Source organism: Pelecanus crispus, chromosome 9 (genome assembly GCF_030463565.1).
Source record: "Pelecanus crispus isolate bPelCri1 chromosome 9, bPelCri1.pri, whole genome shotgun sequence".
Lineage (NCBI taxonomy): Eukaryota > Metazoa > Chordata > Aves > Pelecaniformes > Pelecanidae > Pelecanus > Pelecanus crispus.
In genome coordinates this window covers 10097034-10123546 of record NC_134651.1, presented here as the reverse complement: position 1 = coordinate 10123546, position 26513 = coordinate 10097034, and positions in this window count along the sequence as shown.

The following is a 26513-nucleotide window of genomic DNA, read 5'->3' as shown; positions in this document are numbered from 1 at the left end:
AGCCCAGTGAGCAAGTTGTGTTTCTTAACAGCAATTATCTGGTCACAATTGCCACACAGGATGTAGTTTTGAAACTGAAGAACTTGGTACATACAGTCACAGAAAGCAGTACTAAGTTGGCTAATCAGCTGATTTCTCTCTTCCCCCATCAAAAAGAAATAAAAATGCCTCTTTACATATTCTCTGGTGAAAGTAAAGAAAACCCTCCAAACTTTTGCAACACGAAGACATCTTCAAATCTTTAACACAATGGAGCAGCTGCTACTGAGTTTCCTTGATGGGTATATTCTGTCATTAGGGAAATCAGAGGCCCTGCTAAATACCTTTTTTGTTTGGTTGTTTGTCAGCTCAAATACTGATTAGGTTCTCTGACAACCACTTTGTTTGCAAAAATGCAGAGGGAAAAACCTTCAGTTGCAACTTGTATTCTGTAAAAGCTGTGGATACACTCAGAGATATTTTGTTAAACTCATTTACAGTAGGGGATTTTGCTATTATTTAAAAAAAGCAATGTAGAAAAGCCCAACTTAGATGATTCTTTCAGTACCGATATGCAAAAATGATATTAAATCTTTAAAATACAAAATCTGAAGTAAATAGTAAATCTGCAATTTTTACTCAGGAAATACTAACTTTGCAATTAAAGCATATTTTGAGTAAAACAGTACTGAGTTCTGAAACTAAACACAGTATTGAAAAAGGATGAGTTAGAGTATGAGCTATCTGACAAAAGAAAGTTCAACAAAGAGGAGTTTGTGACAGAAGGGTAAGGGCCCTTTTTTATCTTACCATAGCCTTGGATATAAATCAGAGCTGACCAGAACAATAGTATTTACATGGCAAGCTGTGAAAGCCTAAAGAGAGATTTCTCTACCTTCATCTGGAAAAACCCACATCCAAACACACCATCTGCCGTGGCCTGCCCAAAGCCAGTGTATCATTGAGTACTGTGGACATCCACAGGCACAACCAGCATGCAATTATCTTGTACCTTGCTATACTGATATTTAGTCAGCGTAGAGTGGGATGTGTGTGTAGTCATATTATGCATGCTTGCATACAGTCACATCCTAAACTATTATTTTAAACTGTAATCCCAATAATAAGCTGGCTTCAGATTATGAAATATATACATTTTACTGAAAAATCCTAGTTATAGTTTATAGTTATAATAGGAAATATATTAAATTATCTGGACAACATCATTTTTATTTATAATTTAACTACGAATAGATTCTACATAGCATTATAAATACTAAATATGTTCTGAATGAAATCTTGAAATTTCTAATGGCCGAACTCCAACAGTGTCTGCAGCTTGTTAAAACTTTTGACAATATATTAAAATTTGCCTCTGGAAAGACAAGAAGAAGAGAATATGTATTTGATGCTGAAAAAACCCTCTTCTTTTCTTAATTTATGTGTTATTCTGTGTCAGTCAGTGATCATAAATATACGTCCATATAGTGTGCCCCTCAGCAGGGGAGAGAGGGTGAATAATAGTATTGCTATTATGACTTCTTGTAGAAGAAATATGTGCTTTACAAACTTCACTAGAAAGTGTTCAATCATGTTTTAAAAGAGGGACTCGAAAGTGGAAAGATGGCAGGGTACCAGCCAAAAGTCACATAGAACAAAGCTCTGCAGTCAGAAGGGGTTGTATTTGTCATTTATTCATGCAACGGAGAAAACGGAGATGAGGGAACAGAAAACAAAAAGAGAAAAAAGCTGCAAGAAGAGCTCAGTTGATCAGGACCTTGAAACCAAAGACTTACTGATAGAAGGTAAGTGGAAGACTGCAAACATGGTTGAAGGCAGTGTGGACATCATTAATACAAAGAGAATAGTGAAGGAATGTAATGGCATCTTGGTTAGATCGATGGGGGAGAATCAGACAGAAACAGTCTGTAATGTGCAATAAAATATGATTTAAAAAAAGATGAGAAACTTCCATAACTTGCTCAAACTAGCCCTGTAGTTTTAAAATAATTATAGGAATGGTTTCCAAAGCATATCCTCCTGATCGTACTGATCAGTTGAATCACATTATAGGTTTTTCCCAAGTGGAGTTCACCCATCACATCAACCTCCTCTGTTCCTCTTGGAGGACAATGGTGAGACCTCTACATTGATTTAATGTATCAGAGATGCAACATATATCCAGGTTTTGGAGATGAAAACAAACGCTTAACCATTTTTGCCATCCACTTTCTCCTTCAAAACCTATGGTTGTGATCTTATTTTTCAAGTTTTTTTATTTTCAGTGTTTGCGAGAAGTACCAGAACTACATTACTTTGAAAACTGCATCTTGCATTTATACATAGCAGTAAAACCAGGGTGGCAGTGTTTACATATTTCCTTTTCAATAGCCTCAGTCTTGACCTAAAAGTAGGATATTGTCTTTGTCAGGTCAATATTTGACCTGTTTGTTAATCTCAGCAGGAGTCCACAGCAGTGGCCATTGTGAGGGTGATTTCAGATGCAAACATCTGTCTGGTTTACACTAAAATAGTGCCAGGAAGAGAGATTCATTTCACAGTGAGTAAGGACTGGCTTTTTTTGGGTAGTCAGAAAAACAACGTACAAAGCAGGAAGCAAAATTTTTTAGGAGTTTTGTTTTTCTGATTTCATTCAGCAGACAATACACATGTTGCGTGGAGAGTTTGACAAAATACAAAACAAATAATCTATCTGCACTCCTTACATTACCTCTGTTTGAAGAATTACACATTCAGAGTAAAAGTGCTGAAAAGCAGTTAGAGATGTCAAAAACATTTACAGGCTAAACAGATCCCAGCTCAGATAACTCCATTTCAAGTAATCTAAATTCATCCCCATTATCACTTAAGTGAGCATTACGGCTGTTAGCAAACCCTACACAAATATTCAGATTTTTGTTTTTCCTGTCATGCTGAAGGTTATCTCCCCAGTTGCTCTGAAAAATCAGGTGACAACCATTTCCCATGATGCTTTAAGGGCTGTCAAACTGTCCATCAAACTGTCACCTGACCAATCGTTCCCATGGTTCTTTTAGACTTCTAGTATGATAAATTGAAAGGCACTATTATCTGCCTGTTGTGAAGAGGAACTGCTTAGGCTTTGATAAGATATCACTAGTCCCAGGTGAGAGGAGGCTGACAGCACATCAAGACAAGAAAACACATGGAAACAGTGAACACAGGAGCAAAAGGTTTACAAACATCTGTTGTCATTATTTATTACCCCTTTCCTTGGTTTTAGCTCTATCCTTGTTCTATGTCAGTTTAAAAAGACTTTCCTTTCTTCCCAGCCAGTCCTAACTGCTGCTATTTTTAAACCAGTTAGTTGTAGAATGAGCAATATTTAAAATATGAAAGATACCTTTAATAAAAGGTTGCATTACCTACCTTTTCTGATATATGTTGCTTTTACCATCATTATATTTGAAGTTTTATATGATTCTTACGGTGCAATTATGTCATAAGAAAATGAGAAACTGTGAAAGAGATGAAGACTTTTTAAGCTCCACAGTTATTTTTCACAGAATCATAGAATAGGTTGGGTTGGAAGGGACCTTTAAAGGTCATCTAGTCCAACCACCCCGCAATGAGCAGGGACATCTTCTACTAGAAGTCAACTCTGAGCTCTTGCTCAGAGCCCCATCCAACCTGACCTTGAATGTTTCCAGGGATGGGCATCTACCACTTATCTGGGCAACCTGTTCCAGTGTTTCACCACCCTCATTGTAAAAAATTTCTTCCTTATATCTAGCCTAAATCTACCCTCTTTCAGTTTAAAACCATTATCCCTTGTCCTATCTCAACAGACACTGCTAAAGAGTTTGTCCCCATCTTTCTTATAAGCCCCCTTTAAGTACTGAAAGGCTGCAATAACATCTCCGTGGAGCTTTCTCTTCTCCAGGCTGAACAACCACAACTCTCTCAGCCTTTCCCCATAGGAGAAGTGTTCCACACCTCCGATCATTTTTGTGGCCCTCCTCTGGACCTGCTCCAACAAGTCCATGTCTTTCCTGTGCTGAGGGCTCCAGAGCTGGATGCAGTACTCCAGGTGAGGTCTCACCAGAGCAGAGCAGAGCAGCAGAATCACATCCCTCTACCTGCTAGACATTTTTAACTGATAACTTGAGACCAATTCACAGTTCTCTTGTTGATATTTCAGATCTGTCCTTATACAAGTACCCAAAGTTAGCTTAAGATACCTCAGAGAAAAAACAATACGTTGTTATTCATTGTGAGTTGTTAATAAAAAGAAGCTCGTTGCTAACATCACCACCTTGTGTACAAATATTTGTTTGCATGCAGTTTTTAATGATTTTAGGCTGTAATTTCATTAGACAGCACTACAGGACCTCAGTTGCACAAAAGAACATTTAAATAATTTCAGCATTAATGATAATTTTAATTTGAGCTCTTTTTGTTTGTTTAACTATATTCTTATGTGCATCTGAGTTAAGATTAACAGCAAGCTTCCATGCACTGTGGACAAATCCTATTCACTGGAGTAAACAGTCAAAAATCAACAGAACAGGATTTCAGCAATGGTAAATATACTTCCAAGAGTACTAATAAAAGTAAGATTCATAATTAAAGTATGTTCAGCCAATTTTTAAAGCCTCTTTTCCAATTAAAGACTCTTTTGAGAAACCATGGATTGTTACATTTAGAAGGACTTCTGACTTCCTCACATTTTAAACATACACCTGTTTTTGAAAACATAAACTCAGTTCATCCATGGCTGCAAAGCACCCCTGAATCAATAAGCATGATGAGATACTCCCTTCATGAGCCAGGTGAAAAAGGTACAGGCACGAGGCATATAAATACTAACCAATGAACCCCATAACATCAAGCTTATTTAGGCAGGATGGCTTCTTCTATCCCTTTTCAGGTAGAAAATCAGACTTAGTGTCAAGTGTGGTAGCCAGAGAGGAAAAACAAGAATGAAATAACAGGGCAGTTTCCCACTCTCAAATGAAAAATTCCACAAGAAAACATTAGTCTTACTGAGCTAAAATATTCTCTCAGTTATTCCTGACGTGCTAGCACACACAGCGGCGCTCTCTGGGCACTTTTCAAAAAGAAAAGCACACAGTCCCTTTCTCCAGGTCATTATAACAGAAAAACATGGCAGTATTGAAAAGGCAGAGACAATGTATCCTAAGAGTGTTTGAGATGGTGGCTGACTATTTTGATAATCATGTTATATTAAAACCTTATTTCTTCTGTTTAATCTTCAGAGGAAGAAGCATAAGGGCAGAGGAGGAAGGGACTTGTCACATAATATCAGGAAAAAATATTTCATGTATAGAGACTGGGAGAGAAGAAGCTGCACTCTGCATATGAGAAGCTGGTAACTGGGCAAAGAGGAAAATGGATGGGGAAGCCACTGGATGTGACTGGGCAACACCAGGTAAAAAGGGCAAGGCACAGTCATGCAGGACTCAGCACATGGGCAGAAGGCTTCAGCGTGGTGTAGAGCAATGCTGTGGAGGGTTTCAAAGACAGGCAGAACAGCTGGATGATCTTAAAATTGGGTATGCACAGAGAGGAAAGACTTCAGGTCAAGTGCTTACGTGGCTAGGAAGCTCCACTGAGTAAGAAGCTAAAAATGAAGTGAACACACTCCTCACTACAGTATTTTTGTTCTACACTCAGTAACGCCTTTAGCATTGATCATGCAGTAACAGAGCTCTCTGACAGAAGCAGAAAGTCTTCTGCAAAGAGGACATTTAAAATTACTTAGATAATGTTAGTGTCAGCCCTAAATTGTGGGACTGTAAAATACTATGGCCACTGGAGTTTTATGTTTTTCTCCACTGATAATTTAGAGTTTGAAGACAGAAAGCAAACATATGGAATACACCACTCTGTAGTCCTTTACATTAATAAACTAATAACATTTACAGTGAAGAGTTATTAAAGGAGACAACGCATAGTTCTTTCTTAACAGTTTGGTTATACTTTGTTCATAGTTTGCTTCTTTCACTTCCTGGTAGGGAGTTTTGCTTGCACAGACTGTTAACGAAGAACAGGACTGTGGAAAAGCATCTGATCCTGAGCAGCTCCATACTAACTGCCTCACCCACTCTGCTGGAGTCTCAGTATCCAGTTCTGCACCTATTAAAATATGCAGCCCTTTGCAGTAGCCAGCACATGCTTAACAAACCATGAAAAAAACATTATCTAATCTCTGTTCTATATTTTATCTCTCCTTTACAAGTCTGTTAACAAATATAGAAAAAGTGTCACCAACATGATTACAAATGAAATTGATTTGCAGTTCCAACAACAATAATTGCATTTGCCAGCACTGTTGACATAGCACAAGTTGCCACCTGATAGGTGCCAGAATAAAGAAAAAGGAAGAGGGGAGTTAAAATAGGAGAGACATGAGCACAGAGGGGAAGAGGGCAAAGAAATCACTGACTGAAATGGTTAAGAAAAGGTTGGCTCAGGTCAGCCTGAGAGACAGAAAGTGGCATAGAAGAGACATTAAGTGGCATAGAAGAGACATTAAGTGATAACAGAAGTTGAGTCTTCTTCAGTTATGAAAAAAGTTCATGAGAAACTTTCTTAGGATTATGTCCTTGTCTACTGTAAGTAGTTATGTGACATGATTCCACTATTGAGAGCCTCACAATCTTTGTGTATTTACATTCTATTCAGTAGAGGTAGGTAAACTCAGGGCATATTATTACCTATTAAAGGGGAGTGAGAACCACAAAGACAAAGGCTGAAAGTCCAGCTTTACTGATGTTAAGTTCAGTAGTCTTACATGGGGTTCAGAAGGTCAACCTAAGGAATTTGGATACAGTCACACAGGAAAACTCCAAGAAATAACTAAATTTCACCAAGAGTTTTCCTAGTCCCAATCTCTGGGTCATTCTGTTTGTGTTGAAGGAGGAGGCTGCTTGGCAGTAGAAATATAGAGTGCTCTCATTGCATTGCATATGCTGTGGCTATCACATGTACCCAAATATCAGACCAGAATCTCCTTCTCTTTGGAAGAAAGAGCCTTGCAGCTTACTGTGACCCAGAGAGTCTTTGCACAAACCTCCCACAGTGCAGTCCACCACACATGCCAGGAGGACACTAAGCATCTCTGTCAGAAGTTATTTCACAATGGTTTTAGAGGACAATGCAATAGCTATAACCGAAGGTACAGACAGAAGCACATTATACCCTTGGGCAACCTGGGGTGTAAACTTACAAGATATTACCTAGTCTTTAGTCACTACTTACACTGTCACTTTTATTTTGCAGTAAATGCAAGGTAGATTGCTTATGTCTCCCTGGACAGCAGACTGCCTTGAGTGACCTCATATTTACCATGGACAGCAAGAGCATGTAACGTGGTCAGACATCTCAGACCTGCTGATGCACACTAATTTGGTATTTTGCACTAATTTTTCCAATACCTTATCATGTGAACACATTTTTGCTTCTATAGATCCCTCCGGGTGTACAAAACCTGCTGGAAGCCCAATATGCATTAATAGTTTGTACTAACATAGTACAGTATGATGCCAGCCATATCATGGAGGTAGGCCAAAACCTTGCAAGAGAAATGGTAACATCACTGAAAATATATGAGAATAAGAACTGCCATCTAGAGTAACCTAAAAACCTCAACTTTACTACTTTTGAAAGAGTCTCTCCTTTTGGACCTTGGCCCTGCCTGTGTGTACAAGTAACTGAATGGCAGCAAATGTAATAGGACTACTCATGCATAAAGCTAGTCACATGCATTAACGCTGGCAGGAACAAGGACTTTCTTTTCATACTTACACTAGAGGATAGTAAAAGAAATCTGCTCAAAGAAATCCATCAACTAATTCAAACTCGGAGCTAGCTACTTCAGAACCTAGTACAATGGCCACACTCAATGAGTCCATTGAAGACCTGGAGACGAAGTAAAAACAGGTTTCTTTTTGAAGAACATTATGAGACCAATACAGTGCAGTGGATATTAGGAAAAGTCACTTTAATAAAAAGGAAATTTCACATAATGTAGCAAAACAATTGCTATTTGGAAGGCTCTGAAAAAAATGAACAATGTAATATGATCTTCCTTAACTTCATTTCCCATCCATTGCAGAAATCATAACAATAAAGTTTTATACATAAGCAACTTTATGAGCTGAAAGAAGAGAATGTATAATTCCTTTCCATGGACTAAGCCAAAAGAAATGAAGAAAAAAAATTGATTCTTCTCTGTTAGCCTCCTGTGTAAAATTTTTCTCCTTATCATCTCATCTAGTCATATCTTTCTGCAGTTTGAATTACCCTCTTTTCCTCAATCTGGTAAGGCAGTGAAAGGATGTTTGTTCTGCTAATTAACTTTATTACCCTGATAACTCCCTGCAGCCTTTGACGAAAACAATTACCGTTCCTCCTTTTTTTTTCCCCACTGGCAAAAAAAAAAAAAAAAAAAAAGACGACTATTAATTAGAAACGAGGTCCCGGTCCCTGCCATGTTAGCCTGCCACGTTCTCAGACCCTCGAGCGGGATAGCATTACATTGTCAGTAGTAATTTAGCTCTCATCTGTCTCTGCTAATTATTGTCACATTCATCAAATTCATCAACAAAAGTGCTCTCAGAAGGATTGCATATTTGCAGTTAATACAGCATAAACTGGTATTACCCATCACCACATTTGTGATGATGAGAGGGACACAACTTATTCATCCCTAATTAGAGCAAGCTGGGTAATTAATTATACATTCCGCCTTATTACTTCTGAGTTCCCAGATATTGTTTGTCTAAAAAGGGGGAGAGAGAGGAAGAGAGAGAAGCCTGAAAATGGAAAAAAAAAAAAAAAAAAGAAAAAAAAAAAGAAGGGGGGAGAGAGAGAGGAGAGAGGGAGAGAGAGAAATGTGTGATGTGTTTTGTCACATGTGCTATGCCATAATTCCCACCTGACAAACTAGCTGAATCAGTAGAAAATTGCAAGTTGTCAGCAGCAGAATAAACTGCTGTAATAGCTGATTAATGATCAACACCTGTGACAGGTGCTATACGGGACTGTAAACTTGGTGTGATTAACAGTCACTGGACGAATAAATATTAGTGACAGTCAGTGGAGAGCGAGTTTGCGTGTTTTAACAAATCTCGCACATTACAGTTATTGATATTTCCAGTGTAGGCACTTTCTTTTTGGTAATTATCTGACAACACTGGAAGAGTGTTTTAATCCAGTAGGTTTGTTGCTCTTCTGTTCATTTATTTCAGAGCTCAAAATTGTGTTTTGACAAGATGACCTAGCAGAGTTCAAAACTGCAGACAAATTTAGAATAATCACAAATAGTTTGTTCCATGTCCAGCTCATAGCAACACCCCCAAATATTCTTTCAAGGAACTTAAATATATACATATTTAAGCCTACATAGATAAAAACCATGAATATTGTATAAATATACATATATATATGTTTATATAGATACATTTTCAAAGCCTGTAATTGTAAGAGTCAACTCAGTTTTATTTCTTATGTCAGTGGTTATGACTTATACCTGACTGCTATGGGAAATCAGTATTTCTTTCGTTCCACCACCAAAGATGCATGGATTTCTCCTGAAGGACAATTTAGATCTCATTAATTTAAACTTACAAAATTCCTGTAATATACAATAATGGGGTATGAATGTTATCCATTTATGGGATTGCTCTATGTTCAGCACAGTAGGATCTAATCAATTCCCAGATACAACTAGAGCTATATCAAGATAGTCTTTGGATAGCATAAACCACATTTTTTTATCCTCATGCATGGTTACAGGTGTGCTGATTAGGTAAAATATATATTCTTACGCAAAAAGACACGTATTAGAAAGCCTACACAGAGCAAGTGAAAAGACATGAACGCAGACTCAGAAAAACCAGTAAACGCAGATTTTTGCCACCAATGCAATGCCATTCTCAAACCCTAAACATGAGGTAATGTCACTGTCTTCTTCTAACAAGTCCTTTAATGGGCCAGATAAAGTAGTTAGTCAGATATGCATAATACTTCACTCTGTCCACATGAAAGCACCTCCCAGTCCACCAATTAGAAATTAAAAACTGTCATTCTACTGAAGAGGTTTCAATATATTCAGCTACAACCTTCTCATCTCAAAGAACATCATGATCTTAACAATATGCTATGCATTAAGATTGGTCTGTTAGAAAAATAAAGCTCAATATTTTCCTCAGAACAACTTCTGGATATAAATGTAATTAAATATATTGTATGTGCAGAGATTGACCTATATTGTGTAGCATATCAGAAGACATGGGAAGGAAAAAAGGCAAAGAAATTACTGCTTATATCAGTTCCAGGAGAGAAATGACAATATATATCCTTGCCTACAGAATGAAAAATTCCAGTCATTTGGAAGTTTAATGGAAAACCCTGAACACACGGAACTGGCCAGTTGCTTCTCCTACTGGACACACAGCTGTACCTCTATATCAACCATCTGGATTTTTTTTTCCATTTCAATGTTTTCTAACAGTATCAGAAAAGAAAGTTTTAATTTCTTGGTCCTGATTGATTACAAACCTGCTTTTAAGCATAAACTGTTGCATGAGCTCTTCTTTCACATGCAGACAACTGTGGGAAAGGGCTTCATAAATGGATGGCATTTAGGTCACCTGATAGCATCTTGGAATGAAACAACTTTCCATGAACTTCCTAGTAATTCTTGTACAGTTGAAATGAAGACAGTGGAGGAACTTAGAGAGAAAACAATACAAGTACTAGCTCCACAAGCGCCACCACTTGAATAACAGTTTAAATACCTCTAATATTTGTCCCTTAATAATGAAAAGAAGGTGGGAATAACCTCCAGTCTACACTTTAAGAAAACATTATCTCTAATTTTTTTTACACATGTGTCATTCCACTGCCCGTTTTAATTTATTCCCGCACCAGAAATATGGAAGTCCTGAGTGATCCATTTATAAAAAACGCATGGAGATTAAAATATAGTTTGTGAATAATAGTTTGATAGGTATAACACTTTTGTTTTTCTGACTAATCTTCAGTGTAGCAGTCTGCAACCTAAAAAAATAGAAGTAATAGCTTGAAAGCTTTATGCAAAAATTGTATAAATTTGTTATGCTTTAGTACACATACATCTGAATAGGCAGCAGTACAGTCAGCCAACAGCCTAGGAAGGAGGCCAATCTCACATCCAGATGCCACTGATGGAGAGACACTGTGTGGCATCAACGCTCCCAGCTGCCAGGCTCACCATGCATTTTTACAACATTTGACTATAGCAGAATGAGACCTTGTAGAGCTCTCTTCTGATAAATAATAATAACACACAGAAAAAATTCCAGTGAGTAAAAAAATCTAACAATGAAAATATCTTAAAATAAACATTTTCCTACAAGCAATTGCTAGCTATCTGAAAACTGCATTATCACTGTATTGAACCAAAAAGAGAGCCAATACAATTCTCAAAATTTATGCTGAATTTGTTAACAAATTTTTAAGGTGATTTTGTATCCTTCAATACTATGTTTTCATGTAATTTTATGAAATTGGATCCATTCCCAGTTTTATATGCCGAAACCTAAGTTTATTCTTTAAAATGAAGGTTGGATATAAAATCCAAGTGAAGGGATCAATTAGCGTTAATTTACTGTGCTTTGGAACAATTAGTAATTTGAAAAATGGTTAAAAAAAGAAATAAAAATAGAAATAGAAACTATCAAAAGACAATAGTATAGCATATTAATCAGGCCTGAGACCAGGAGATGAGAAATTACTCATTCCTCTGTCAATTACAAACCTTGTTATTCCTCTTCACTTAATATGTTGCAAATATGACTTAGCAAGTAATGCTCATCCATTCTTTAAAGCAGCATAAGATAAAAAAAACCTAAGCAAATTTCACCAGGAAAGCAGCCATTGATGAACTATTTCACTCAATTTAACCAAAATGAATTTGGGATTACAACTCGATATCAATGTAACTCATGCTGTTCAGCCTATGAATTAATCATAGATAAGCTTCAAGACAGATATCCTTTTGTTTTGCAATGGTTCACCAAAATTTTTAGAGTAGCAAATTTCATAAGAGAATTGCAGATTATTCACTGATCTGAAGAACATACATTATCAAATTCCAGGTGTAAACGAATGTGTGTATGAAGCAAAAATATTGAATTCAAAAGCAAATCCTTTCTTATCTTGTAAATCATGCAAGAGCAACAAAGAATTAACCAAAAAAATTACAGTCAACTGCAGATGATCTTGACCCAAATCTACAGTATTTGCAAACCGCTCTCCTTCCATTCATTCCCCAATGTGAAGAAAAACATTTGGCAGAGAAGGCGGCTGGTGTCACAAATCTTAGAAATCTGTTAGAAATCTTACTTGCTTTCCATAGCTATTTCTAGCACAACAGGGCAAGGACAACCAGCATAAAATCAGAACACGAGCATAGCTCTCATTCTCTTTTGTTCAGGTCACTGTCTTTACTACTTTGAAACAGAAATAAAAATTACTGATTGTTGAACTGTATTCTGGGACATCTTGGCTTTTCGCGCTTCTTCCTACACTGCTAACCATGTAAATTTACCAGCATATCAGCATCACGTACACATAAGACCTCTATGATATTAACTTGATTCCTTTGTACAATTCCTTTTCAGAAGTCATTTGCAAAGCATCTGCATCCTCTAAAAGAAAAAAATTTGCAATTCACCTGATGAAGATAGAAAATTATAATTATAGATCATCCAACAATTTTGATAATTTCAGCAAGACAGCATGCTGAAAACTATGTTTTTTAGTTTGCAAAATCATATAGAACTGCACTATGTTACGTGTGCCTGTGGCGCAGAACTGTGCAGGGAGGAATTAGGAAGAAGATACAGCAGCTTTGGTACATGCTTGCCCGTTCTCAAGACCTTACTGATACTCCTTATGGGCTGAAACCTTTGGGTGGTGGGAGCATGCTGGTCCACTTCATTGTCAATAGCAACTTTTTCAAGTACATATGCACCTTTTGCATCTCCGAAAATCTGAATGGGTAGATATACCCAAACCCCACAGAAAGTAAATATTTCAGGAACACATGATGACACTATGGACAGGCAGCCAAGGGAATATCATTGGGGCAGAAAATTTGCCAAGCTATCATATTTGTCAGATGGCTGCCTACTTTCTCTGCTGAACTTCTGAGCATCTTAGACTTCTTAAACAATCTACTAGTTTCTATCTTAAGAGTAATATTCTTTCTACAAAGGAATAAATATTTAGGAAGTTAACTGCATTTTTTCCCTTTTGTGATTTTTCCATAAAAAAAGATGGTTCTGCATACATTAATGTCCAATTTAAGGACTCCTGACTAACTCAAGTAAAGAGACAAAGTCTCTTTGAATGACTGGTCACTCCCAAGACAAAATAAGATTTTGGCATGTTTTAGTCTTTTTCTGTATATTTTCCATCTGCACGTACAGGAATGTCGTGTATAACCCTTCGAAGTTGAACATTCAAAGAAAGATTTTTTTAAACAGAAGGATCAGCATTTCCCCCAGATGTCTTCATTAAAGAGATGCAAATACATTTTCTTTAACAGCAGCAACATTAATTGCTCTCCAAACTTCAGTGTAAGTGTCATCATTGATGCATCATTCAAAAAAAGACATGAACAAACATATGAAACGCTCATCGATGGAGTCAGCAGTTAAACACACTAGAGCAAGAAATAATACAGCAGACTGCTTACATGACATGGAACTGGTAAAATTCCTGGTGAATGTATGCATGATTACTAAAATGGCAACTGCATATGTCACATTGTGAAAAATACAGGAATCAGTAAGTGACCAAAATCTAATCTTAGTTACACCAGCATGCGCTGGAATAATACCACTGACTTCAATGAAGTTATTCTGGATTTTCATCCCCACATCTAGAGTTCTTCTCCTAAGCAGTAAACAGCCTAAGGAAACAAACATCAACCTCCATATGATAAATCCTCCCCAAATGATAATTTATTTATTTTTTTATAATTCTTCATGCAACTTTATCTTTTCAATACCAGAATGAGAAAAGCATTGTTTATAAAATGGGTTTTCCAGAAATGAGTCATGTTGGACACTGCAGGAAAAAGTCATCTGGGAGAATGACTAACACTTTGAAAAACTATCTTAACCATAACAAATATTGATTATGCTACCATTTTTAAGAAACAATATTTTTATGAAAAGCAATACATGAATCAACGGAAGCTGAGAAAAACAAAACAAAATAGTACTCAACTGCCATACAGTTGGTGTTTATGTTTAGGAGATGACATACAAGACAAAATCAAATTGCAAATCAAAAAGGTCTTTTAATACATCAGTAAGATAGATCCAGCAAAAATACAGGCTTTTCCTATTTTAAAGCACGTTCTTCACCTATTCTCCTAACCACAGCACTTTCTTAGAATGACAATGCTTATATATACAGAAATGTTAAAAAAAATGGTTATATGTGTTCCTGCACATTTACATGCCTGTTTCTCCTCTCCACCAACCCCACTCTTTGCCACTCCTTACTGTTTCTGCTTAACTAAACTGTAAGCTGAGCAAGACAAATGTTCTATTCTTTCTCATCACACATTTCTTGAGTAAGTAGCACTGGGGAACTTGGTCTTCATTTTGACCAAGGAGTCCTAAAAACTTTGTTGTATAATAAAGTAAGAATAAGAATGGAGAATTTAAATAGTTTCCCTAATACGTGTTCAGCTTCAGGTTTTAACTTCATTTACAATCACACTATAAAAGGGACACATGCCAAAGAAATCAGCAAACTACCGTTGCTTATATTATAAATAGACTTAGGTAATTACTAAATATTTGTTAAAAAAAATCACTAATATATGTCAAACACAGGAAGTTAAACAAATTCTAATGCATGCTTTGATGGATATAACTTTTCAGCACTGAGACTTAAAAAGCTTTGCAAACATTAGGAGCCAAACTGGGTCCACTAGTTGTACAGGTACACAAGGAGGCTAAGAGAAGACACAAAGAAGCTGGACATAACAGAGAAGGTGGTCCCTGGGCCAGCCCTTGCACTTCTCTGGGCAGGGAGATGATAGATAGGGAAGTGTTAGACAGCCCTTGGACAACTTCTGCACAGAAACCATTGCTTATTCAAAGAGAAATCCATTTGTTCTGTCACTCCAGGCAAGCCCTCCAAAGTATTCTTGGTATTTCAGAAACATAACAGGTTACAGACATATTTTGGACTGCGTTTCACCAGATGCTTGCTGTGAACTGTTTTCACTTTCGTAGAAACTCTCTTAAGGGTGTCATAATCATTAACACCACGTTTAAACATACTACTGGAACAGGTTTAAAGGATTTAAAGGAAAGTTCCTTTAATACTGTTTAAGTATAATTTGCCTAACAGTCAGAATAAAAGCTGTAAAAATTTGGTAGAAAATAGCATTCTCTTCTAAGCAGTAGAACACAGCAATTCAAATGTCATATAATTTAATAAAATATTAAATACTTTAAGATGTCTTGGAATGTTTAATAAAAAACATAGATTGAAAAGTAAGATTCAAAAACCCTCATAAAAAAAGAACTGCTTTCATTATTGCATTCTCTGTTTTCTGGAATAAATTCCAAAGAATCATACTAAATTTTGTTAGAATGTTGTTTAATATCTTTCATAATTTAGCATTTGTTTTGAATAGTAGACATAGTTATGTTTAAATCAAGTTTAGCCAATATATGCTTTGTGAGCATAACAGGAAGTTGTTTTTTCTCGCTGTAAATCCAGGTAACTGTTTTCAATTGCAATATTCATTGACTTATTAAAGACCAAAGCAAAAATGTGAGGAACAAGGTTCAGCTGAAGGATACATAAGAAGTTAGCCAAATCTCACCTATGCTGAGTATTTTCCGCTACCCAAATTCCATTTTTTCCCCATAAAAGAAGGTGGTCACAGGAAATCTATAATGATGCTTAAAAGCAAACAAATGAATGAACAGCAGCAGCAGCAGCAGCAGCTCCTTATACTCTAGGACTCCTAGAAGAAAAGTCCATCTCCTGGGACAGCGTGAATAGACCCAATCGTAGAGCTCCTGGGGAAAGCCACAAACACCAATGAAATTAAAGCACTCTCCAGCCCACTAACTAGCCTGGTCCTTGCATTTTCTTTCATAGCAAGCTCCACCCAGTTTTGCTTGCTGGCTTGATAAAAGGCTGCTTCCATAGGAATTTTATTTTTTTAAAAATCTTATTCTAATATAGCTTGAATCAACATCACGATTTTAAACAAGCACCGATAGATGCTTCAGCTTTGTTAACATTTCATGAAAATTCCTTATTTGTCATGGGAAAACTACAAAAGGTTTAGTCATACCGTTGCAGAGGTCAGAAATACATGTGAATGGAGAAGAAAACTGAGACAGGACTTTTTTATTCCTCTATCTGTACAGACATAAAGAGGAGAAAAGTTTGGATCTGCAGATTTCCTAAATATTCAGTTATGAACAGATCTAAGGATAATAGTAATTCTTATGCAATTTGCATATCTTAAGATGATGATTTGTAAAATATGACAACGTACTAGTGCAAAATAGGTGATTACTTTCTAAGTCAACTGTAAATTTTGCCCATGATAAAAGGGTACAGCTAAACTCATAACTAACTGAAATTATTTTCTGTTATATAGAGAAATAAATAAAATGTAATTATATTAACATCAGTTTTAGCCTTAATTTATTGAAGACCATGCAATCAATGCATGTGCATATTCCAGTTTAATCTTTAAAACAGTGGGTTTGTTCCTCATTCGTCAATGTTCAGACCACTAATAGTTACACAGAAGCAAGTATATTTTCCCATTATTTTATACCTTTAGAAAAATTAGTACAATAGGAGTTATTTTAAAAATTAGCACTTAGATTTTAGCAATATTAATATCAAGTTTCTTAGGAATGTTTTTCCCTATCATATTAAATTAAGCTTAATCCATTTATTTATTAAGCTGAGCCACTGAATATTTATTCACATTCCAGCTAAAGGAATCAGCAAAAATGTTAAATATAAAATGTACATAATTTTAAGATGGCACTGTGCTTTTGAAACATTTTGGTAAGAATATTAGGAATATCTTTTCCAATGAAGACCTAATAGCAATGTTTTGAAGAATGACAGTGTGATCAGTCAAGGAATCTGATTTTTGAATTCTTGTCCAAACAAGTCCAATCTACATATCATTATTGCCTTCTAAAAACAGAATTCAATAGGAGCTATGCCTCTGTAAAAACTGTAGAACTAAGCAGTAGAAGGTAATATTCTAAAACTTTGAAATTGTAATGATGTACATTATTTTTCCAAGGTTACAGAATCCAGAGTTTCATTCTTTTCCATTACTAAATTAGGTAGAAAAAAAGCTGATAGGGAATGGGACACATACATTAACATTATGTTCATTTAACAGGTCATTCTGAAGTAGGGTTCAGCCCTTGAGCTCATGAGCAACTTCTGGAAGTGCTGAGTGCACTCATTCTTCAGGAAGCCAAAGGCAGAGGGAGGGGCTACACATACTCCAAGGTCTTTGAAGGCAAAATTCATGTCTATCCCAGTTAAAAAATATATTTATTACTTTAATTTTGTTTTGAAAGCTTAATTGTTTAATTTTCCACTATGCATGGTTCGAAAGCGTGGACAAAATGGCTGCATCTTACCAGTTTTCTCCAACAAGAAAAAGCATCGTACTGACATGTAGCTCTGGTTTCATAATTTATGCAACCCGTAAGATAGGCATATAAGGTAAGGGCCACCTGGGCCCAGCTATGGCAGACTTTTTTTATGAATGTCAGTGGCTCACGAATATAAGCAGTTGTAGGAAAATAAAATTTATAAAACCTATACCTGGGAACAAAAATCTCAGAGAGATCAACAACTCCGAAAGAATCTAGTGTCACATTCCTAAGAATGTCAGATTAAACTAACATGTGCCAGTCAATATTGGTACACTGTGACCCTTGATGCCTCCTAAGCAAAACTATTAAGTCCAACATTTTCTCCTGTAAGCACTTATCTGTAAGGATGGCTAACATGTCCTCTGAAGCAGATATTGAAACTGATTGGACAATAGGTAGATACCAGACAGGGGCCTGGGGGCCGACCTCTAGAAATAGGGGGAGAAAATCTTAATCTGCAACACAATGCAGCTCTCTTGAAACCCTATCATTTTCACTTCCCATGTGTCTGCTGCCTGACTGTGAATGGATTTGAAAAGGAATGGTTAGTGCTGAAAATTGGATCAGAGCTAACATTCTCTCATTTTTATCAGCAGCTGCCAAAGGTCATCTGACATAATAGCTGATGAATTCAAGCCCAGTGGATTTCATTTGCAATTTTCAATTTACTGAGGCCTCCAAACCCCACAGTGATAAAAGCTTCCCCTATCGTGGCCTGTCACAAACATCAAGAAACTGCACAAACCCACAAGAAAGAAATAGGAGAAAGCTGTGCATCATCACAGTTACAGATAAGGAGAACAGGAAGAAACAGTATCATGTAGAAAGGTGTGGAGCGGCATGTGTGGTTGAGTTTCTAAATGCCAATTGTAATGAAAAGACTATGAAGAGCAATCAAATAACTTCTACAGAATAACATCATGGTTCCCCTCCCCCCCTTCAGTTTGAAAATTGCCTTCTAATCTCTTGCTTGACATCCTGAAGATAAAAGTGAAAGTGAAAAAACCCTGTTTATTTAGACATGGAAAGTATTGTACAGTTGATATATTTACTGTAGTTTTGATTTACAAATTCATGCTATTAAGAGGCCTATTATCAGAGAAACAGTACGTCAGTACAAAATAAGAAATGTATTTGTTCGCTGGCAGACGGACTGTAGATCTTTACTTCTGATCCGCAGGGAACGCAAATGAACTCCAGTCCATGGAGTTTCAGAGTCTACTCATCCATACACATACGTTCAGTGACTTTTCCATATGCTTTCATTACGCAGAAGTTAACCACTTTTGCCCCAGATCTTTGCCACATCAACACTGTAAGAAATTTGCATGGGATTCTATTCCAAGTGATTAGAGAAAATAACTAAATATATCCCAAAGCTCTTAATACTGGAAGAAACACATTTTGCTAAAAGGCCAAGTAGCTCATATTCTCTGCCTGTCAATGAAAGAAAATATTCAGAAAGCAAGCTATGGTTTCACAAGTGCTGAAAAAAAGTATTTCCAGACACTAGTGCCCAATTCCAAAGTACCAATTTAATCCAAATAGTAGCAAGTACGTGACGCTACCATCTACTATGTTTATGACTTTACTTTCAACTCCGCTACATACTGCAGTAGAACGAACTCAAGTTTCTCCTTTCAGTAATCTCAACAATAACCCCAAGTCAAATAGACAGGAAACACAAATACTGCCAGCTGGAATCTACTTGGACTCAAAGCCAAGGATGGGAATAACTCAAAGATAGTTTCAACAGTGAAAAGCCCTTGGTATAGTGTAAAACGTAAAATCAGAGGAACACCACCTACAGAAGCATTATACAGTGATAACAGCATGCTATTCTGTGCCTAGAATAGTTCAGCTTATCTTTCAAAAAGTTATGAAGACCCCAACAAAGGGAATTGCTTATGATGATGTGATTCTCTGTTGACTAGATGCAGATAAATTAATTCATGTAAATGCTAGCAGGTGGTTTTATATAATTATTAATGCTATAAAAATATTTATAATGGTATTTTCCCTTATTGAACCTAATGATGGTAGTTTCTTGACTATTTCAGGAAGGTTTGTTTTAAGGTGGTGACAAAGAAACTATACGTAGATATGGACAGCATTTTAAAGGTGAGGTAGGGTATTGCTAAGGTAATCCACCACAGAGCTGGTTCCTTCAGATGTGTAAATAGCAGCTGCACATCATAGCAGCACTGATCAGTTTTATAGCATTAGTACTGTTATTTCTTTTCAGCACCCAAAAATATGATAGACTTCTATCTGAATATCAAGTATCTTATGCTATAAATAAAATTGTATCTTGGATGGAAGAAAAGTGAGAAAGGTGAAATAAGGGCTGTGAAGAAAATACAATGGCTGCCTAGTGATGAGGGCATGCATTTTAATCTTTTTTGGTTTTGTTTGTTTTCAATATGAGGGGTTTTTTTTGTTTTTCTTTTTTTCCTTCCTTCCACTACCTATTTACCTGTATTTGGATTTTGTATTGTCTCTAATCACCATAATATCTGAGGATCCTCCATTTAAAAAAAAAAAAAAAAAAAAGAAAATCAAGTTTCCAACAGACTCCATGAAGTTTAGAAACTCTTGTGTTTTTGTCATATAAATCACTGTTACAATTATGTGGATAATGCATGCAAGAGGGTTGGGATTTTTTGGTTTGGGTTTTTATTTTAATTTTCTGTGGGAACGGACCACTTGTTTGTTAAGTAAGGAGGGAGAAGAGTGTGGGACCCACTCACAAAAGAACGAGTGGGTCCACTTTCACAAAGAAAATGTAAGCAACTTCAGCTTATGATAGCATAAAAAAATCCTGATAAACATTATCAGCTGGGGACCAGATCACATTTTCACCACAAAAGTGATATGGAGGAAGGATTGCAGATATTCAGAGTTCATAGTTAATCATGAAACTTAGGATCATATGAGTAGATAATATGACCTCTGAATTATCTGGGGATATCTTAATACTAAGCCACATATGGCAGACTGCTAAAAGATGAGGGCTGCCTCATCAGTCTGTTCTGCTGGCTCACTTAGAAGAACTTTAGCTAACATTCCTCCATTGCCTCTATGCTCCAGTATTGATGGCATTGTTTTGGAGTTTGGAAAGGGAGGGAGGGAGGGAGGAAGGAGGAGATTGTCTATTGCTGCAAAAGCCAATAAGTTATCATTGGCTCAAATCATATAAATCAATACCTAAAATAATTTTCCCAGTTCACATATAATGATAACTATGATTCACTCCTTTCACTCTTGTAATTTTCTCTATACAGAACAACCTGATCTTCATTTTTTATTGCTCCTTTTATTGAGTCTTTCCATTCAGTTTACCACATTTTCAAAAAAAGAAAAAAAAAAAGTCCCCAGAAGTCTTCACACTCTCCAGTTTATATGAGGAAGCAGGCAGTCCTGGCCCTCCTAGGAAAAACATAGCAATATGCTTTCAAGCTGGGACTGACTTTTCTTTACAAGACGTACCACACCTGGTGCCAGCAGAGAAATTAAAACTAGTGCCAACGTCTTTGCTAGCATTTATGGTGTCAGCAGGGAAAAAGATCTTGTCATATAACTATTGCATTCAGGATTAACTCAAAATGGTCAGTATTACATTATATTCACCTAACTCTCCTAGAGAGCTGCAAGTCTTCCACATGCCTGTTCAGTCAGTAGTCCTTTTTTCTAGTACTATAAAGTTCTAAGTGTAAGAATCAGGAAGTCATGGGATCTAATGCTAGTCTGGCATGGTCTCGTATACAGCCTTGACTAAATCACTTCAGCTAAGGGCTTCAATATGCTCTCCTCAAACTGTGAATAAAGTCATCAGTGCTCTGGTAGAATTAATGCTTGAACAACTGATGAAGTCATATAGGGGTTAAGTATCTCAGAGCATTCATTCATGAGTGATTTGTAATGATCACAGCAGAGGCAGTTTCTGGTTTCTTCTCCTTGGAATCACTCATGTCTCAAGTTCCAGAATGGCTTCACATCTCTTTTGAAAGCAGGACCCAGCTGGCAGGAAAATGTTAATTCTTGAGGAAAAAGAGCCCTGTATTGGTGGAGTGAAGTAAAATATGCAGTCTCACCTGCAGAGTCTTGGTTAGAGAGAAAAGACAGTAAGGGAGATGACTGAAAATACGAAACTTTATTCATCATCTCCAAGTTCTCAGTTGTTAACTGACAAGTTCATACATGAAAGACTATGCAAAAACATTTGACACTGAAAAATCAGATGCTTTGACCATTCAGAATTAGCAAAGATAATATGTTACATGAAAAAAAAAAAGTTATTAGAAGCACTGGTATAGAGGATAAAAATCCAAACATTAAATGAAAACGGGTAAGTTAAAATGTACTTTTCATAGTCAGCCATTGTGTTATGTCCACAAGCTACAGCTGAGCCAATTAGAACATTTACTGACACTAAAACAATGTAGATGAATACATAGCTGAGGAGTTATTAGTCTAGCATAACTGAATGCATTACTCAACAATATAACCACCGTCTATTTATAGTAATTCTATTTGTGTTAGAAAGATCATGTTTAAAATTATGTGTTTTAATTCACTCTTACATCAACCTTTTCATTTTAACCAGCAAATTATTATTTCAAAGCATTTACCATCCATCTATTTTAAATAAATCTGCAAAAAATTTGGGGCTATAATTTGCTTAAATTCTGCTTCTTTTTAAATGCATGTTAAATGTTATTTATGAATAATAATACCTAATACTACATAGTCTGTAGTGTCATTTCTGTTCAGTTCTCATCATCTGAAGATGATCTGTGATCTCTGCAAGAAACAATACTTGCTTCAATAGATTTGGAGAGAAATATCAGTTTTGCTCAGGGTAAGAAATAATGAAGTACAATAAAAAAAGGTCCAATCCAGTGACAGGCCGAGGGCCCTCACTTGCTACTGAAGCAAAGTGGAACCACAAATATTCAGTACCACCTTGTAGGATCTGGCCCTGGGCACTTATGAACATGCTGTGGAAAGTTTCTCCGACTTCAGCAGAGTAAAATTGGAAAGAAAACAATTTTCTTGTACCACTATCTTGCCTGATTCAATTATCAGTGTCTGGTCTTGCAAGGCATCAAGCACCCTCCTGCGAGGTCCTCCAGCTCCCACTGAAATCGTCAAAGGGAGCTGAGGGTACTCACTGCCAGGCAGGACTGGACCCTAAGAGAGCAGAAGGCTGCATATAAGCATGGGCTGGCTCTAGCCAGCCATAAGCCTAAACAATAAGACCCCGTTACTGACACCAGAGAGCTACATTGATCTAGGATTGCAGGGAAAATGCTCCACAACCAGTGAACATTTGCTGCAGTAACAGAGCTAGCTTAACTTTTACTGTATATCCTCAGGGGCTATTGCAGCAGTTAGGGCTCCGACCTTTTAAGACAGGGCTCTCCTCTTTCAACCCCCAAGTCTAAAGTGTCATTGGAAAAATGAGTTTAGCTACTTCAGTTTAGTCCTTCTATCACAGTATGCACCAGAAAAAATGCGCACAAATAATCTGTTACAATTCATAGGATAAATTTCATAATCTGTTACTCTTCCTCAGCAAACAGGATGGATGACACCATGATACAGCCTGCACTACAGCTGGCTGTCTTTAACTGTACTTTGATATTATACTTAGGTTTCAGTAAAAACACACTATACTAAAATTAAACATATATTTTGCACCATGCTTTCAGTCTTCAAGAGAAATGCTGCCAAAAGCATGAGCCATATCAATGCTCCATTTAATTTCAGGGAAGAAATTAATGTGTAATATTGTTTGCAACAGTGACATTAGAAATAACAAGATAAACATCCAACTGAAAAACTTGAAAATGTTACTGATGTATCACCTAATTAATAGTTTATCTAAACTAAACCAGTTTCTTTACATCCAGTAAGAGTGACCTGAGAGGCGAGACTGAAAGTATGTATGCAAACACACCTTAATGGAGGAGACTGAAAGAGGTTGTCTTGTTTTGCTCTGTAACACTGAATATTTTTTTTTTACCTTTATATAGTGAATATCTTCTAAGTATAAAGTAATACATTTTAGGTCCATTTAATGAAATACTTTGAGAGTTTTTGAGTATACAGAGTTATTTACCTGTGCTATAAAGTGAGGTTTAATGTCATAGACAAGAGTATGCCAAATTATAAGCAGAATTAAAAATTATATACCGTAATAGATCAAGGAAACACCCCAATATTTTCATTCTTCTTCACTATCTCCATTTTTCCTTGTAAAAATTTTCGACATACTGGTTTCTACTGCATTAAACCCCAAGAAAGTAAATAAGCAATAATCTCTCAAAAAAGTATTTTTTCCTAACTACTTTAATATCCTTCTTTCAGTGCTACCAAAAAGGGTAATTTCACAAAATGTAGAGTCCATTCTTGAGTCAACACTTGAAGACCAAAATATCAGTTACAGCTGCCTAATTTCCACATAGGTTATGTCAATAAAAGTGTAGCAACTTCTCAAATTTATGTGATTTATTATTATACTAAACAGTAACAGCTCATAACACTTCACATAAACGGAGAATATAATAACTTCATTTTACCGATGAGGAAACTGAGGCTGCAAGGAAAATTAAGTATTCAACTTCACTTTATAAATCCTTAACTGTAAAGACTGAAGAGTAACAATCCAGTATATTATTAAGCTGTCCTTCTCCAAAATGACAATTGTGACTGCAAATTTTAACAAGAAAAAACAAATTATGTGTTTTTCCCATCAATGCAATTTCCTTCTATTACAAAAAGTTTTGCTGGAATGAAAACAGCTAGATTAAGACTATAGTATATGATTCGCATCTCTAAAAGCTTGAAAAAAGTTTAGCCCTTGGTGAGAAGCCCGTATATTTTCATGAGGGCAACATTATTTTTAGTTTTAAAAAGCTTTTTCGTCATTTGCTGAAAAAATTAGACAATCAGGATTTATAACAAAACACAACTTTGCTTTGGAAAAAATGCACAGTGAAATAACTTCAAATGCCTCTTCCACTCCTCAGTATGAAGCATCAATATTTATTTCAAAGCCATGACTGATGGCAATGGCAACTTCTCATTCTTTAAAAATTTTTGCAAGGTTATTTCTCTGTTGGAAGCTGTCTATCTCTTAGAAGATGAACAGACCCTTTGAATTTTCCTTTAGCTTGGCCTTATACCACAGCTGTGGTTGGATAAGATAGCTTGGGAAAAATGAGATTTTATTTGGTTTGGCTTTTTTCCCCAGAGATCCCTCACATTCTTTTGTAAAAAGAAAGCAAGAGGTATTGTTCTTGGTGAACTCTAGTGAAGTAGAGACCACTAAATTGCCTCTGGATTTTCTTTTTGCTTGCGTCATTTCAGGATGAATTATTATGATTATTTCAAAATACCTAAATCTTTAGTTTCTATTTTCCCCCACCATAACAGTAAATGTTATAATGATAAAAACCCGAATACACTGGAAGTGTTTTAGAACCTTTTGTTCCAGCTTTGCCTATGAGATTTTGAAACCCTTGAAACACACTTAAACAGTACACAAAATCTCACAGAGGTTTTTAATACAAATTCTAAGTTCCTTTAATTTCCTATTGTCAACCATTATGTGAATCATCATGCAACAATCACCACTATGGATATGACAGATGGGAAAACTTTTCTAACAGCCAATTCCCAAGTGTTCAAAATGTAGGGAAACACCAATGTTAAGATTATCCAGTTAATCCAATAAGATAGTAAGGACTATGAAGTTATCTTCTAAGTGTACCAAGATATTTTGTAAAATGATGACTATTAACACCTGCTATGCTATGAAATACAATGAAAGTTGTTTAGAAAAGCTAACAAAAGCCACTATATCCTGTACGTGGCACATCTTTTTGTTTATCTGTATTCATATTGCTGACATGAAGCACATGTCATTGTACCTATACATAATTGCACAAATCATGAAAGACTACTACTAACCTTATAATCATGATATTTAAACATTACAGCTGCTTTCTCATTCTCACAATATAATGACTAACTGCCACTAACAACTGATTATTATCATGAGACTGGGGCAGCAACTGCCATGAATCCAATTCAATAGTGCCTAAAGAGGGTAAAATGCCAGTTTTATTGAAATTATTGGAAATAATCCATGCAAATTAATCTCAGTGGCAAACATGGAGTTAAAAGTACCAAAAGATGCAAAGGAGGACTTCTTATACAACTGGTACGTATCAGAAGATGATAGCCCACTGACAGAAAGGGGAAAAAATTCCCTCTCCTTGAAAAAGTGAAGTTGGTCAGTGCAGTTCAGGTTTCTTCGTACACAGGCAAAACTAAAACTCAAACTCTCTGCATTTATGGATCAGATTCTCAGATGGTGGAGATGAGCACTGACCGCATTTTGACAACTGTGGAGCTTAGGTTCCTCAAAAGAGCTGAACTACAAGAGATAAATGATGGCTGAAATGTTCTTGAACAAAATCAGATATGTTATTACCAGGTTCATGGCTACAGTTGTCCCTCTGAAATACTTGTCAGAGAACTCTTCCACTCTAAGGAATCTTCCATCAACCACATTTTAAGACCCATTTGCCAGAATATAAACTGTTTCTCAAAGTTTACCCACAGCTGCTGAACACAGGTGTCAACTCAGCCTTAGGAGGACCCTGCAAAACGGTGGAAGCTCAGAGGATACGCTGACAGAAATGTCCTTGTATGCTTGCCTTGCTTCTCTATTTCTCCCTACATATTTGGACACAGCATGCTGAACACAGCAGGCCCTAGAATGACCCA